The sequence below is a fragment of the Uranotaenia lowii genome, chromosome 3 (assembly GCF_029784155.1).
Source record: "Uranotaenia lowii strain MFRU-FL chromosome 3, ASM2978415v1, whole genome shotgun sequence".
In the NCBI taxonomy this organism is placed as follows: Eukaryota; Metazoa; Arthropoda; class Insecta; order Diptera; family Culicidae; genus Uranotaenia; species Uranotaenia lowii.
Genome location: NC_073693.1, coordinates 165,601,835 through 165,617,832, shown reverse-complemented (window position 1 = coordinate 165,617,832; position 15,998 = coordinate 165,601,835). Strand labels below are relative to the sequence as shown.

General features: G+C 33.2%; 1 protein-coding gene across 5 annotated transcripts in view; it reads right to left on the bottom strand.

Moving 5' to 3' along the window:
• Positions 1–15,998, bottom strand: part of LOC129758243 (protein qui-1) — a 457,546-nt gene that overhangs the window by 376,050 nt on the left and 65,498 nt on the right. For all 5 annotated transcript variants that reach the window (XR_008739925.1, XM_055755711.1, XM_055755712.1 and 2 more), the window contains one exon: positions 10,010–10,034. The gene's annotated coding sequence lies outside the window, so the exon portion shown is untranslated. The remainder of the gene's footprint in view (positions 1–10,009; positions 10,035–15,998) is intronic.

Here is a 15,998-nt window from a genome sequence, read left to right as displayed (position 1 = left end):
GTCGTGTGTTAATTGTGCAGGTCTGGTTAACTTTTGAAATAGTTATTTTAAAATAAATTTCTTAAAAACTTGGTTCGAAAATAAATAACTGATCTTCCATTTTTCGGGCAGCGCTGCCGATTTAGTAGCGACATCTGAAATTATTTGCTCGGAAAATGAAAAAAAAAATGTGTGGCGCGCCAGTCTATCACATTTCCAAAATTTGGCCCGACTGTTGAAAATGTTGGCCACCCATGGTTTAAACACTCTCAACAACTCATGTTCAATTACATCACTATACCAAATTTCAAGCTGATCGGTTAAGCGGTGTGAATTTGTATAAGGTGCACACATACAAACATATGTAGTCATACTCATTTTTTAGATATTTAATAGAATATTTTTTGTTAAGTAGTAGGTTGTTTTGTTTCAATAACCATAATCATGTTTGGTTCGGATTTATCTTCACATATCTTAATTTAGCTAGAAAAGAAATGTTACGACCATTGTAACCAACTTTTTGCACTATTTTATCAACTTAAACTTTTGGAATTATTTGTTTTTTTCTTCTTGCAAACATTTCTAACTTAGTTATTAACATGAACATAAAAAATGTATTATTGAGTATTAATACTCAACGATGATAAATGCAGTGCAGTGTCAAAAAGGTTAAAGACATTTTTTTATGGTCATTTTAATAACTAAGTTAGAATTTTTTTTTAAACAAATAATTTAAAAAGTTTAAATTGTTAAAATAGTGAAAAAAGTTGGTTACAATTGTTATATATTTTTTTTTAATAGTTAAATGACCAAAATAACCTAACAACGATATATCGTTGTTGCTCTTTGTTTTGGCCGGTACCGAGGGTTTGAGATTAAATTCAAAACTCGATTATTTAACTTCAACTTCTGCTGTTAGAAAGAAAAAAAAAACCGAATACCGTAAAATGGGGTAACTTTGGTCACCGGGGTAACTTTGACCAACAATAAATTTTTCCACATTATCATCAATAACTCAGTCTATAGTTTGAATTTTTGAAAACTGTGTTCTACGTTTGAAAGCGCTTTAATTGAGTATCAAATAGGCAAAATTTGGTTTGTATTCAAAATTATTTTCTGTTAGAAAAAATGTAATTTAATAATCTTAAAAATCTTAATCTTAAATAATCTTAATAATCTTAAAATATATGTTGAATTTGAAAGAACAACTTTTTTCTTTGTATAGGTATAGTTATAGTACTATTTTTAAAGTCATTTAATGATAATTTTTGATACTTAAAAAATATGGACATTTTCCAAGAATAAGCCCGTATTAGACAAATGGATTGTCATGTTCTTATTTCAATTATAAATGTTATTAAAAGAAAACGTTGAAAAGCAAGGTAAAATTGATAAGCTAGCATTTGTAAATATTATGGAGGTGTTTTGTATCCTTTATGATCAAGAAAACCTCGTTAAAACTGTCAAAATAGAGACTGATCAATGTCACCCTAAAGCGTCAAATTCTGAACAGAGACAAAATCGATTTTTAAATCAAATTTAAAACAGGTTAATAAATTTCTGCAACAACATAACATAAGAAATAATCGAAAAATATTGAAAAAAGTGATCAATCTTACCCCGGATTACGGTACAACATTCAAACTTAATCTTGAGCGTTTATTAAAACCGACGACGGGAAAGATGTGGCGAAATCTGTGTGGTGAAATTACACCTAAAACTTCGATGTCTTATAATTTGTGCGAACACTAATTTTTCGCTTGTAAGACTCGTTACAAGAGGTGTTTATTTCAAAATAACTGTACAAAATGTTGGAATAGTTTATTTGTTTTGAAAGAACACACATGTGAACAATGGTCGGATTACTATTCCTCAGGCTATAAAGTGCCGTTGACCTTTGTATACCCTTATGTTTGTTAATCGATTTCGACTGATGCTCGCCATACACCTTGTACAAAACTTTCATCCTATCAACCAAAACAAGAAAATTTTTAAACAAAAAATGATAGAATTTGAAGAACAAACATCACATTTTCTAATGCTTACTAGGTATATATGTTATGAAAAATATCATTGTGTAAAATGCGCCATAATATTTTCAGATAAAGAAACATTGTTCTAAAAGTTTGATTGCTTTTTGCTATGGCCTTTAACCTATGAGTTTAAACAAATGTCGGATTTAAATTAAAATTCTTTCGTTCTTCATCATTTGTTTTCAACAAACTGCTGTTTAAATTTTGTCAATATAATTTCTACTTTCAATCATATAAGCTGTTTAAGAAACCTCTGGAAACGCAACGATTTTGATCGGTTTTCATCGCCAGTGTATGTTCTTTTTGCTAGCTTTTTTCAAAATATGTAAGTTTCTCAGGGCAGTACGAAAACTGTTTTGGATCTCATAATGCAACTTTAAATATCCATGTTTTTAGTTAATTACCAGTTTTGAAAAGTTAAAATCAATCTCATAAAACATCAAAATAGGAACGTAAGTTTCGTATCTCATCTCGTACAGGATCCCTGGTTTGGGTACAAATTCCCACACCAGCGGGTAAATTTAATCCGAAGTAAGTATTGAATTAATTTATAACGCCCTCAATCAGCTTTGCCCTGTTTAGGCAGCTAATGGATGTAAAAAATCCACCCAAAAACTTTCGTCAATAATTCATCCGAAATGATCTCGCTAAAAGAGTTTCATTCCTTCGAGATTTAAAATTATTAACACGTCGTCAATTTTCGTCCCCTTTAGGTAGGTTTCGGTTCTGTTTGGAATTCTACTTAATTTTGCCAACTTTTGTTGCTGTTGCTTTTTCTGTTCGCCAATTTTCAGCACTTATTCCGGATGCTTTCTGACCCGAAAAGCTAGAGCAGCAGCAGAAGCAAAGTCCTAAGAACTACAAAGCCTCTCCCGTCCCGATTTCAAGTTCGAGATACCGAAAGCGCCACCACCATTGAAAACTTTGACCGAAAAAGTTTCCAATTCCTATCATGGGACACTGGGAAATCCGTGTCCCTTACATATTGCCAAGCAGGACTTGTGCCTTCCGGCAGTTCAGCAACCGAACTTGACTAAACTTTAGCCAAGAAGCAATTTGTCTTCGAGTGCGAGATTGTCATAATCATCATCACCACCATCATCATCATCAGCATCAGCATCCCCGTCATCACCATTGTCAACATCTTTTCCTGGACCAAAAGCGAACATCTGACAGGGACAATCGTTGCTGATAGGAGCGAAAAATTTTCCTAGCCCGAAAGACTTTTAGAAAGTTTACCGCCATTTTTTGTTGTAAGATTTCTTTTAATTGCTCTCGGTGGTTGACTTTTCGGGGAACAATTGTATAGTTTTTTCCTCCCTCTTCTTTTTATATATATATATATATACTAGCAGACCCGGTAAACTTCGTCTTACCATGTTCAATTCGGCGTCCATTTTCTAATTTTCCTAGTTTTCTTTACATTTCCCTTCTTTCCCTTTACTTGAGTCGTCCCGCTCAATTCTATTAAAATTAAACCAAAGAATTTAAACTCAACGGGTCTTTTCAAATTCAATTTTTGTAACTTGTTCAATGAATAACTGTATGTTGATAACATGTATGTTTCATTTGCTGTATTCCATTCAGTAAATTTATTCCGTTTTGTTATATTGTTTTTAATATCGGGACAATTTTGGGAGTATTTGCCGAATATTTTGCCTAACGCAGCGCTTTCAGCTCTCAATTAGCTTTGTATGGTGTATTTTTTAGAGCTGAAGAAATAAAAAAACATAAGAAAAGATTTTTTACTAACCATTTTCAAACAGCTTTTTATTCACCATCCCCATCCTTCGAAGCAGTTTGAATTAAAATTCATATTTTCACCAAAATCATTTCCAAAATGATTCGCCTGATTATTAAGTTAAAGACTTTACACATTTCAACTTAAATTGTTCCCAAACAGCACTTGTCGTGGCATTCACTCTGGCGATATTGTGTATTGCAAATTCCTTTTTATTTATTCGAGCAAAAATTGCAAATTAATTCCTTTGAACTTTAACCCGATGAATCAAAGAAACGATTGGTTTTGAAAAGAGGAAAACATATGTTTATATATATTCACCCATTATTTAAAAGATTTTAATTGAAGCAGTTCTGATTTCAAAATTTCCTGAAGATTGTTGCTGGTGATCTGCGATTTCATTTAGGATTACGTTATATTTTTAAGATTTAATGACATTTAATTGAAAAGTAGATTTTTTTTTTAAATTTAATAGATCGAAAAGAAATAATCTGTTCAGGCTTCGATGGTTTCATGAGCTCATTTTGTTTCCTGAAAATTATCATATAAACAAAACCTTAATTTTTTACTGTAAATCTTAATTTTCAAAAATGAAACACCGGTCAAATCCTAACGAATATCACCACAGTTCAACTTTCATATTCTCTGAATAAAGTAATATTTAAAAAAAAAATAGTAGTTATGTTGACAAAAGGACATATCGAAGTATACATTTGTCCCATTTATTGGGGCAAGTGAAAACACATAGGTCTTTTTCAGATGCGTCAGTGAAAGACTTTAAAATGAATTTAATACTTGTTCTTGTTTGTCTGTTTTATCAACTTTCATTGCTATATCCTAAGTTTTTCTCCGGAATAAATTAATGCTTGGTACTTCGATTTCACTGAATGCTGTTCAACCAAAAGACCTCGATTAACAAAGACATTTACAATAATTTTGAATATCCGCTCCAGATTCAACACTCGGGATATCCTTTCTGGCCATTTTGGAGATAAAATTCTTAAATTGCAGATGTTTCATGGCTAAATGGCGCGTTTTCACTTATTCCACCTGAGAAATTACAGGAATTAATATTATTTTTAACACTTTCAGGTCATATTAAAAGTTCATCATAAAAATCTGCTGCCTTTGCAATATCAATCACAAAAAACTATTCAACAAAAAAGTGAATCAAAAATCTCTTCTATATAGCCAAAATATGTAAAACAAAAACACACTTTTCATGTTAAGTTTGTACTTGAATTGTGTGTGCAAACAAACAGTAAACATGTAAACAGTTTTTTGGTGAATGATTTTAAAAATAGAATTAAGTTTATTTAACAAATTTTTTTTTTTGGGCCCAACAATTTTTAGATGAAGAAATAATGAGTACTTTTTTTGTAAAAATTGATAGTTTGCACTTGCTCTAGTCTACTTTCTCAATTGAAAATTCTTCCGGAAATGCATATCCTCACTTTTGTTATTAAAAAGTAGATTATTTTATTGATAACTTCAATTAACGTTTGCAAAAAATCAAATAGTTCAATCCTATCTAATCTATTTCAAAAACAGACTCTTAATGAGAGGACGATTGACCAAGTTGGTTAAAATCTATAAATAAACAAAATAGAATAGAATAGACTCTTGTTCAGTTAATGGGTTTAGCGTTCTGGGCGTATTGGATTATACGAAATTGAATGTAAAGCTTCCCAATTTCTTATTTTCAAACGTCTGCAAAGTGTCATAACATTATTTCATATTTATCTTTTCCAAATTCATATTTCTGAACAACAATTTACTACTTAAATTAACACAAATTAAAAATGGTTTTAATATTTGAAATTGTTCATATGGTTTTGACTCGATCGATAAAATATCAATCCGTGTCACATTTAGGCGTCATTTTTTACCATGTGCTGTGTAGTGAACCTTCATATAAGAGAAGCGACATCTGATCCCTCTTAAAATAAAATATGTGGCAACATCGTCGAAATCTTGGACAAAAAATCCCCAGCACTGTTTTCTGGCTCAATGTTCAAGCTCTAAAGTGAACGCTCCTTCAATCCAACAAAACAACATTGAACTCGATGCCCGAATGATCGCGATAAACGGTATGAATGACTTGAATTTCGTTAATAATCAGTTAGTTTTCTAACTAGAAACACGATTCACCAAAGCATTGAAAAAAATTGCACATAATCATAAATTCATATGACCAGCTAAAAAATTTATCTGTTTGAACTATAACAACAATCACAATACCTTCCTTAGTTGAGTTTTCAATAAGAAAGGTAAAAACTCTGCGAAAAAATGCTCGGATCGATTGGAATCGATTTTGACAGTTCTTTTGCTCGATTGGAATTTTGTGTTTCAGATGTCACTTCTCTTATATACAGGTTCACTAGTGCTGTGTACAAATAAGCAATAATAAAAAAAAACACATCTAGGTTGCATATCGCCCCCACGTGCATAAGAAATATAGGTACTTGGTTGAGTAATAGGCACCTAATTTTTTATTTTTTCCAGCGATCAATGAACAGTATGCTTTGGTTACTATTATCTTGCAACGACGTTTGCTAGCGACGCCTCGCCCATGGAGACGAAAAACAAACCCCTCGAAGAAAAGAAAATCTCTAAAAATGAATGCCTGACTTTACAATTTCAGATTTTGACAAAACAAATATTATATGTTTTATTCGATCAGCAAAATGTCAACCTGAGTCACATATTGGCGTCATTCATAACCATGTGCTGTAGAAATGAGCTAGGAATCAAGAATAAAACAAATTACTTCAAGGCTTCATATCGCCACCACTTGCATTGAAAATATGCTTTGTTGAGAAATACGCGCCAAAATATTCTCACTGATCAGTATGCTATGCCATGGTTACTATGCTCTCGCGACATGTGTTCGCGACGCCTCGACCATGGAGACGAAAAACAAACCACGTAAAGGAAAAAAAAAATCTCGAGAAAATGGATGTCATGACTTTAATTTGTTTCGAAAAACTACAAATTAACTTATTGCGGACAATTTATGCGACTTTCTGTTATTTTTATTCGGTATAAACCGATTCGCATGGCTACAGAATATTCTAAAAATAATTTCATTTGAATCGTTTGGGCCATTTCGGAGGAGTAGTACTACAAACACCGTTACAAGAGAATTTTATATAATAGATGTCTGTTATTCTTCGAAATAAACTTTGTTTTTTTTTCGAAAATTTTAAATTTCAATCTTTGCTTTCAGTGGAACGAGAATCGAGATGAGGATGAGAATTTCAAATCAGCGTTCAATTTTCTGGACCAAAATGAATTCTTAAAAATCAAATCAGAGCCGAAATTTATTGAAACTGTTATCGTCAAAAAGATTTGAATCAGAATTTAAGAAATTTGCATTTGAAATTTGAATTAAAATTTGAAATGTGAAATATGAATCTGAAATCTCAATCTGAAATCTCAATCTGAAATCTGAATCTGAAATCTGAATCTGAAATCTGAATCCGAAATCTGAATCTGAAATCTGAATCTGAAATCTGAATCTGAAATCTGAATCTGAAATCTGAATCTGAAATCTGAATCTGAAATCTGAATCTGAAATCTGAATCTGAAATCTGAATCTGAAATCTGAATCTGAAATCTGAATCTGAAATCTGAATCTGAAATCTGAATCTGAAATCTGAATCTGAAATCTGAATCTGAAATCTGAATCTGAAATCTGAATCTGAAATCTGAATCTGAAATCTGAATCTGAAATCTGAATCTGAAATCTGAATCTGAAATCTGAATCTGAAATCTGAATCTGAAATCTGAATCTGAAATCTGAATCTGAAATCTGAATCTGAAATCTGAATCTGAAATCTGAATCTGAAATCTGAATCTGAAATCTGAATCTGAAATCTGAATCTGAAATCTGAATCTGAAATCTGAATCTGAAATCTGAATATGAAATCTGAATCTGAAATCTGAATCTGAAATCTGAATCTGAAATCTGAATCTGAAATCTGAATCTGAAATCTGAATCTGAAATCTGAATCTGAAATCTGAATCTGAAATCTGAATCTGAAATCTGAATCTGAAATCTGAATCTGAAATCTGAATCTGAAATCTGAATCTGAAATCTGAATCTGAAATCTGAATCTGAAATCTGAATCTGAAATCTGAATCTGAAATCTGAATCTGAAATCTGAATCTGAAATCTGAATCTGAAATCTGAATCTGAAATCTGAATCTGAAATCTGAATCTGAAATCTGAATCTGAAATCTGAATCTGAAATCTGAATCTGAAATCTGAATCTGAAATCTGAATCTGAAATCTGAATCTGAAATCTGAATCTGAAATCTGAATCTGAAATCTGAATCTGAAATCTGAATCTGAAATCTGAATCTGAAATCTGAATCTGAAATCTGAATCTGAAATCTGAATCTGAAATCTGAATCTGAAATCTGAATCTGAAATCTGAATCTGAAATCTGAATCTGAAATCTGAATCTGAAATCTGAATCTGAAATCTGAATCTGAAATCTGAATCTGAAATCTGAATCTGAAATCTGAATCTGAAATCTGAATCTGAAATCTGAATCTGAAATCTGAAATCTGAATCTGAAATCTGAATCTGAAATCTGAATCTGAAATCTGAATCTGAATCTGAAATCTGAATCTGAAATCTGAATCTGAAATCTGAAATCTGAATCTGAAATCTGAATCTGAAATCTGAATCTGAAATCTGAATCTGAAATCTGAATATGAAATCTGAATCTGAAATCTGAATCTGAAATCTGAAATCTGAATCTGAAATCTGAATCTGAAATCTGAATCTGAAATCTGAATCTGAAATCTGAAATCTGAAATCTGAATCAGAAATCTGAATCTGAAATCTGAATCTGAAATCTGAATCTGAAATCTGAAATCTGAATCTGAAATCTGAATCTGAAATCTGAATCTGAAATCTGAATCTGAAATCTGAAATCTGAAATCTGAATCAGAAATCTGAATCTGAAATCTGAATCTGAAATCTGAATCTGAAATCTGAATCTGAAATCTGAATCTGAAATCTGAATCTGAAATCTGAATCTGAAATCTGAATCTGAAATCTGAATCTGAAATCTGAATCTGAAATCTGAATCTGAAATCTGAATCTGAAATCTGAATCTGAAATCTGAATCTGAAATCCGAATCTGAAATCTGAAATCTGAAATCTGAAATCTGAAATCTGAAATCTGAAATCTGAAATCTGAAATCTGAAATCTGAAATCTGAAATCTGAAATCTGAAATCTGAAATCTGAAATCTGAAATCTGAAATCTGAAATCTGAAATCTGAAATCTGAAATCTGAAATCTGAAATCTGAAATCTGAAATCTAAAATCTGAAATCTGAAATCTGAAATCTGAATCTGAAATCTGAATCCCAAATCTGAATCTGAAATCTTATTCTGGAATCTGAATCTGAAATCCGAAATGTGATGATAATTTTTCTATTTTGTCTTTATTACTGCTTATTAAAAATGTAATTTTGAATGCTCTAATAAGACCTCATCTAAATTCAATACAATTGGAGAAATTTCAAGGTTGAAAGCACTTTCACCCAAAAAATCTAAAATATTAAGGAGCCATCTAATTGATAAGGCATCTCCTCGTAGAAAGGTTTTATCATTTAAATCTGATTAGCTTAAATTTGATTATCACTAATCCTCGGCAAAGCGATCGAAATACTGGAAACAAAAATTGATTGCGGTTGTGGCTTTGCCAATTTTTTTCCCCCAGGCAGTGGCACCAGGCTAGGGTTAGCTTGAAGTGGTCGATGATGGTTACGAACATCATCAGGGCTCCCTCCAAAACCCCAAACCAGGCCAGGACACGGTAGCCGGCCGGATTGTGGCTGCTAAAAATTACTGTTTAATTAGAAGTCTCGCGCGACACGACGCTCGAGGACTTTTGCTTGCATTTGCATAAATTTGCATTCATTCATTCGTTCGTTCGGTCGTTCATTTTTCCTCGCAATTCCGGTGAGAAACCGCGCTTGGGTTTTGGATCAAAAAATGGTTTCGAAAGAGTGGTGGCGGTTTTTTGCCACAGAAACATTCAAAAAACAATTATTTCAAGGAGGATTTCAATGACATTTCTGACATTGACATCACTTGCTACAAAGTCATTACATTGAACGGTTCCGTGAGAATACCAGCTGAGTTCAGTGAATGAATTGTTTTGTTTTTTATTCAATGGCTTTTACTGACATTCAATTGCTTCTTCTTTCAACTGACTGAAAATGTTTTCTTACCTGATATGACGACCGTTATTATTATCTGAAAATTGAGAAAAATAAATAAGTGAATTAGTAGGTTCTTTTTTTTAATCATTGTACACTAAAAATAAAATTTAAGGTAAACATTGTTGATCTCGAAATATGCTGATTTTTTTTTAAATATGCTGAATTTTTTTAAATATTTGAGACCTTCAGAGCCAAAGGAGTTTATTTGACTGCAAAAATTATCGATTATAAGTTGAAAATTCCGAATGATCCTTCATACATACATATTTCAAACTGTATCTCGTGTTTTTTAGATTTCTAGAATTAAATTTATATTCTTTTACGTTCATAACGAAAATAGAATCGTAAATGACCAACAATTTCAAAACGTGTTTTTTCGGACTTGGCTTTTATGCACTTTAACCCCTTTGGCTCTCCTTAAAACATAATCGTATGAGCCGTTTCAAATAAAGAATTAAAAAAAACCCCTTTGGCTCCAATGTGGGAAACTGAGTAGGCGATGCCTAAGTGACACCGCACGCGTTTTTTTCGCTTTTCTAATAAGTCCAATAATTTTCATTTTTTAATTCAGTCAATCTAAATAAATTGAAATTTAGTGGTATCAATGTGTGGCCGGATGTTAACAGCAATGATGGCCACCGAAATAAGTGCTCCAAGTTTAAGGACATGGTCTTTCGGAGACGTTGATTTGCCTCCTGGAGTCGATAGAACCTTGCTTGATTGGGGCGTTGTTGTTCGTGTCGGTACTTGGATTTCATTTTTCATCCAATGGGCCTGAAGTGATTGTTTTAAAAAAAAAACAAGTTATTGATGCACATATGAATTTGGTATTGTGGAATCCCATGAGTTCAATGGTAAGTTTAACTGTAAATTTACGCTCGGAGTGCCGGATCCTTCTGTTACAAAAAGTGGTCAATTGGGATTTGGGATAGAAAGATTATGTTGTCTTAGTGCAAGTGATAGATAAGTGACCTTATCCTGTGGAGTTGTTGTGAAAAAACTCAAACAGCGAAACCAATTTGACAACAAGCTTATACAAATTGCCTTATGAATATTTTGTCCCCCGAACTAGGGGCAAATTGGATTGCTTCGATTGGAAAATGTTAGAAGATTCAACACTCTTGACGAGGAACTTTGTTGAGATTGTTTCATGTTTCATTCATTATATCATTCATCAATCCTATTTGCCATGTAGGATTCCCTCAATTGCACCCTTTCCATTCCTATCAGAAACAGCTTTATGGGTCGTATGAGTTCTCTGCACCTAAAAAGTTATTTTACTGTTTCAGATTTTCTCTACCATGATTACATTGACTTGTCGCGGTGTGCCATATGGTACCACACTAGTCTTCAAAATCAACATTTGAAATGAGAATTGAATCCAGATTCTCATTTTGGCATCTTCTGCTGGTTTTCATTATTTGTTGTACCATGTGTATCATCAAATGCAATATGTGTGTAGTCACCCTTTGCTATGCTTCATCGTGTCAATCGTTATGAGCTTCCACAGATCATCAGCCACCTCAAATGCTAGAGATCCAATTTTTTTTATCTTTTTTTCATCTCCTTTAAGAACAGACGAGACTAAATACTCAACGAACAGTTTTTGGTTGAAAACCTGCCAGAGTTTGCTGTCCATTACGAAATTTTTCAAAATTCTCCTCGCTAGCGGTCCCAATATTATGTCAATGATTTTATCACCCTATTGCGTATATTTTACTGGTGAGCTTTTTTTTTCAAATATGTCTTTATTCGTACCAATTCATCATTACATTTATATAACATTATTACATTAAATTAGGTGTTCAGTTCAATAATGAACTGCCCAGAGCCCTATAGTTTACTAATCACTAAAGTTTATTTTTTCGACTTAAATTTGCTGAGCACAATCAAGACTTTTTTTTTGTAGGAGAACATCCTGTAATGTCAAAAATATTTTAAACTTACAACTAAAAACTAAAACTATCCTAAAATTAAACTAATTGTAGAGAGAACGAATCTCTGCGATGGAAGACTGCATCGATTTGCCTCTGAAGTTGGAGATGATGTTGTTGGTCATCTCTTCGATAGATTCAATGCCCGCAATCCGATGAAGATCTTGGGTGCTGTGCCAAGGTGGAAGCCGCAAAATCATTTTCAGAACCTTGTTCTGAATCCTCTGGATGGCTTTCTTCCTCGTCGCGCAGCAGCTAGACCAAATCGGAACTGCATACATTATCGCTGGTCGGAACACCTGTTTGTAGATAAATAACTTATTTCGCAGACACAGTTGGGATTTCCTGTTGATGAGAGAATAAAGAGATTTAGTGTATTTATTACATTTAGATTGACTATCTTCAATGTGATTTTTAAAAGTAAGATTCCGATCAAGTGTGAGTCCTAAGTACTTCACGTAATCAGACCATTCTTATGAAACCCCATTAAAAGTTATGGAATGATTTACATTAGGTTTTAGAAAATCCGCTCTTGGCTTATGGAGAAATAAAATAAGTTGAGTTTTTGAAGCGTTTGGAGAAATTGTCCTCATTTTCAAGTAATTAAAAAAGGAATTTAATTTTTTTGCAATCTACTGCGTACCACTCTTAGATAAATTCCTACCTTTGGCAGAAAGCAAAGTGTCTCCAGCAAATAATCTTCTACCTTTTCCTTCTGGTACATCAGGAAGATCAGAAGTAAAAATATTGTATAAAATTGGCCCAAGTATACTGCCCTGAGGAACACCAGCTCTAATGGGTGTCCTTTCAGAGCATGAATTTTGATAGCTTATTTAGCTAATTTAGCTACTAAACCTTTGTGCCAAACACTGTCAAATACTTTTTCAATATCTAGATGAGCAACACCAGTTGAATAACCTTCAGATTGGACAGCGTTAATCATATTAGTTACACTCAAAAGTTGATGTGTAGTAGAATGTCCTTGACAAAAACCAAATTGTTCATCAGGGAATATAGAATTCTGATTAATGTGAATCATCATTCTATTCAAAATAACTCTCTCAAATAGTTTACCTAAAGAAGAAAGCAAACTAATTGGTCGATAACTTGAACTCTCTGAAGCACTTTTTCCAGGTCTCAAAATTGGAGTCACTTTCGCTTTTTTCCATTTATTGGGAAAATATGCCAAGTGAAAACATTTATTGAAGATTTGAACTAAAAAAATTAAAGTGCCTTCAGGCAACTTTTTAATAAGAATATAAAAAATCTCATCTTCCCCGGAGCTTTCGTATTATTAATTTTTTTGAAAATGAATTCAAGTTCATCAATATTTGTCTCACAAGAACTTTCAAATACATTTTACTAAGAAAGAATATCATCAAATTCAAGGGAAATTTGAGCATCAATTGGACTAACAAAGTTTAAATTCAAATCATGAGCAGACTCGATCTGTTAGATTAATTTTTGAGCTTTTTCTGCGTTAGTTAAAAGAAGTTGATCTCCATCTTTCAAAGTAGGAATTGGCTTCTGGGGCTTTTTCAGAATTTTAGTTAATTAACAAAATGGCTTTTAGTTGGGTTTTATGTCCTCTACTGCTTTAGCAAAATTTTCATTACGAATGAAATTGAAACGACGTTTGATCTCATTTTGAAGGTCGCAATAAATAAATTTCGAATAAGGATCCCTAGTACGTTGATATAGGCGACGACGAAAGTTTTTCAGTCATATCAAAAACTGAAGATCATCATCGATCAAAGGTTGATTCCATTTCTGTTTAACTTTGGGTATTGAAGCGGCTTTAGCATTCACTATTGAAGTTGTCAAATTTTCTACAGCAAAATCAATATCTTCTATTGAATTCAGTGGAACGTTTACATCTAAATTACGTTCAATAAAATTCCTATATCGCTTCCAGTCAGCGTTTTGAAAGTTAAATGTTGTTGGGTTTTCAATGGGATTTTTGATAGAGAAAAAGTTACTGGAAGGTGATCTGATTCGAGGTCCGCATGAGTAAAAACGAATACACTTAATAACTTAAAAAAAGGCTACTGAAACCCTCAATGAACTAATAAAATCTAAAACTTTTCATCATTACTTTTTTATGGACGCACCCTGAAAGCCCAGATAAAATAAAACTCCCTTATCAGACCTCGAATGTCAATTTGACACTTATCGCTTAAATTCGCTCCATCACTCTCTACCGATTTTTACAAAATTCATAGTCTTAGGAACCTCGTAATGTGACTCAAATATGACTTAAATAGACAATATTCAGCTACAACACTTCAGTTTTACGTTATTCAAATTCTAGAAAAAGAATCCGCAAAAAATAAGCTTCTTGGATTTTTGCAGCGAAAAAATGGGATTTTAAAAGATTAATTTTCCCTGAAGATACATAATTCGAGTGAGCTTTTATTACGTCGTATAAAACAAAATTTAAACCAACAGTAACAAAAAAATTACAAAAACTGACATAAACTATTTACAACTTTTTTCATTTAGAATTTTATTTATTTATTTATTTATTGTTCACGGTCTACGATAACTCAATATCACACAGACTGATTTTCTTTTAATCTACACTTAAAACTATCCTTACTTATATTAAAGTCGAAACACGAATACACTTGGTAAAAAAGCATACAAGAAATATCAAAGGGGTTATAAAATTCTTTTCGTCCGTAATTCATCATCCTTAATGGTTCGTAATTGCGCAAAGCGCGGGAAAGGACATGGAATGGTATCATTTCGATCAGGTTGGTACTGTCGATGTTTCCAGATAAAATATCAAAGATGAATACACGCCGAAGGAGTAATACACGAGATCCGATTGGTTCGATTTTCAGGGTTCCGCTTCGATCGTCGTAAGGGGGGAGCCGTTGTGGTGTCGTTCCAGGGTAAGTTCGGCAGTGCATATCGCACGAAACGTTTCTGGACAGATTTTAGCAGCTTCATACCGCCTATGGATGAAGATGCCCAAATTTGGATATTATACTCCAAAACAGAACGGCGGACCAGTGAACAGTAAAGTACTTTAAGAGTGGTGGTATCACTGAATCCTCTTGTGTGGCTACGATAGATCCTAGCGCTGTTTTAGCTTTAGCCACGGTCAAAGCTAGGTGATCCTTAAACGTGAGCGATTTGTCTAGAATAACGCCATGATCCCTCATAGATTCAACCTTCTCAAGCACAAAATCACCCGCTAGGTAACTATATGTTATCTCTGTTCTGCTCCTGGAGAAAGTCAAGATTTTACATTTTCCTAGATTCTTCTCTATTGCATTCACTCCACACCAAATCATAAGTTTATCGAAGTCTTGTTGAAGTGAAACACAGTCTTCATAATCTATGATGGTGCGATACAACTTTAATCGTCGGCGTAGAATATTATTTCCGAATCGATCAGTATTCAAAGGTCGTTCATGTAGAGATTAAATAGCAATGGGCCCAAGTGGCTTTCTTGGGGAACTCCAGAAGGAACGGCGAAAGTTGTGGAATTTATGTGACCCTGTCTGACGAATGCGGTGCTGTCTTGAAGGTATGACTCTAGCCACATGATCAGCCATTTGGGGAATCTGATAGTGTCAAGCTTATCGATAAGTAGTTTGTGCGGGAGCCGATCGAACGCTTTGGCGAAATCCACATAAATTGCGTCGACTTGATTCTTATTGGATAGAGATCTACTAATGAAAGGAACATACACCATCAAGTTAGTTAGTGTTCATCTCTTTTTACGGAAACCATGTTGGCATTCTGCGATGATATGTGATGAAACTGAACTCATGCCTTTGCTAAGCAGTTCAGGATTGATATGCCTCGATAGTTTTCAACAAAATATGGGTACAGTAGAAGTTTCCAATGACTTGTTAAACAGCATGCTCACTGGAAGTGCTAGGGATTCACAGCATCTTTTGATGAATAGTGGCGGTAAGCCGTCCGGACCGGCTCCCTTTTGCTCATTGATATCAAGAAGTGCTTACTTGTAGTCTGGACAAACATAATCCATATGTGAAATAAAAATTTTAAAGTTGTTTCTATAACTTTTGCAGCAGTTTTCTGTGAAT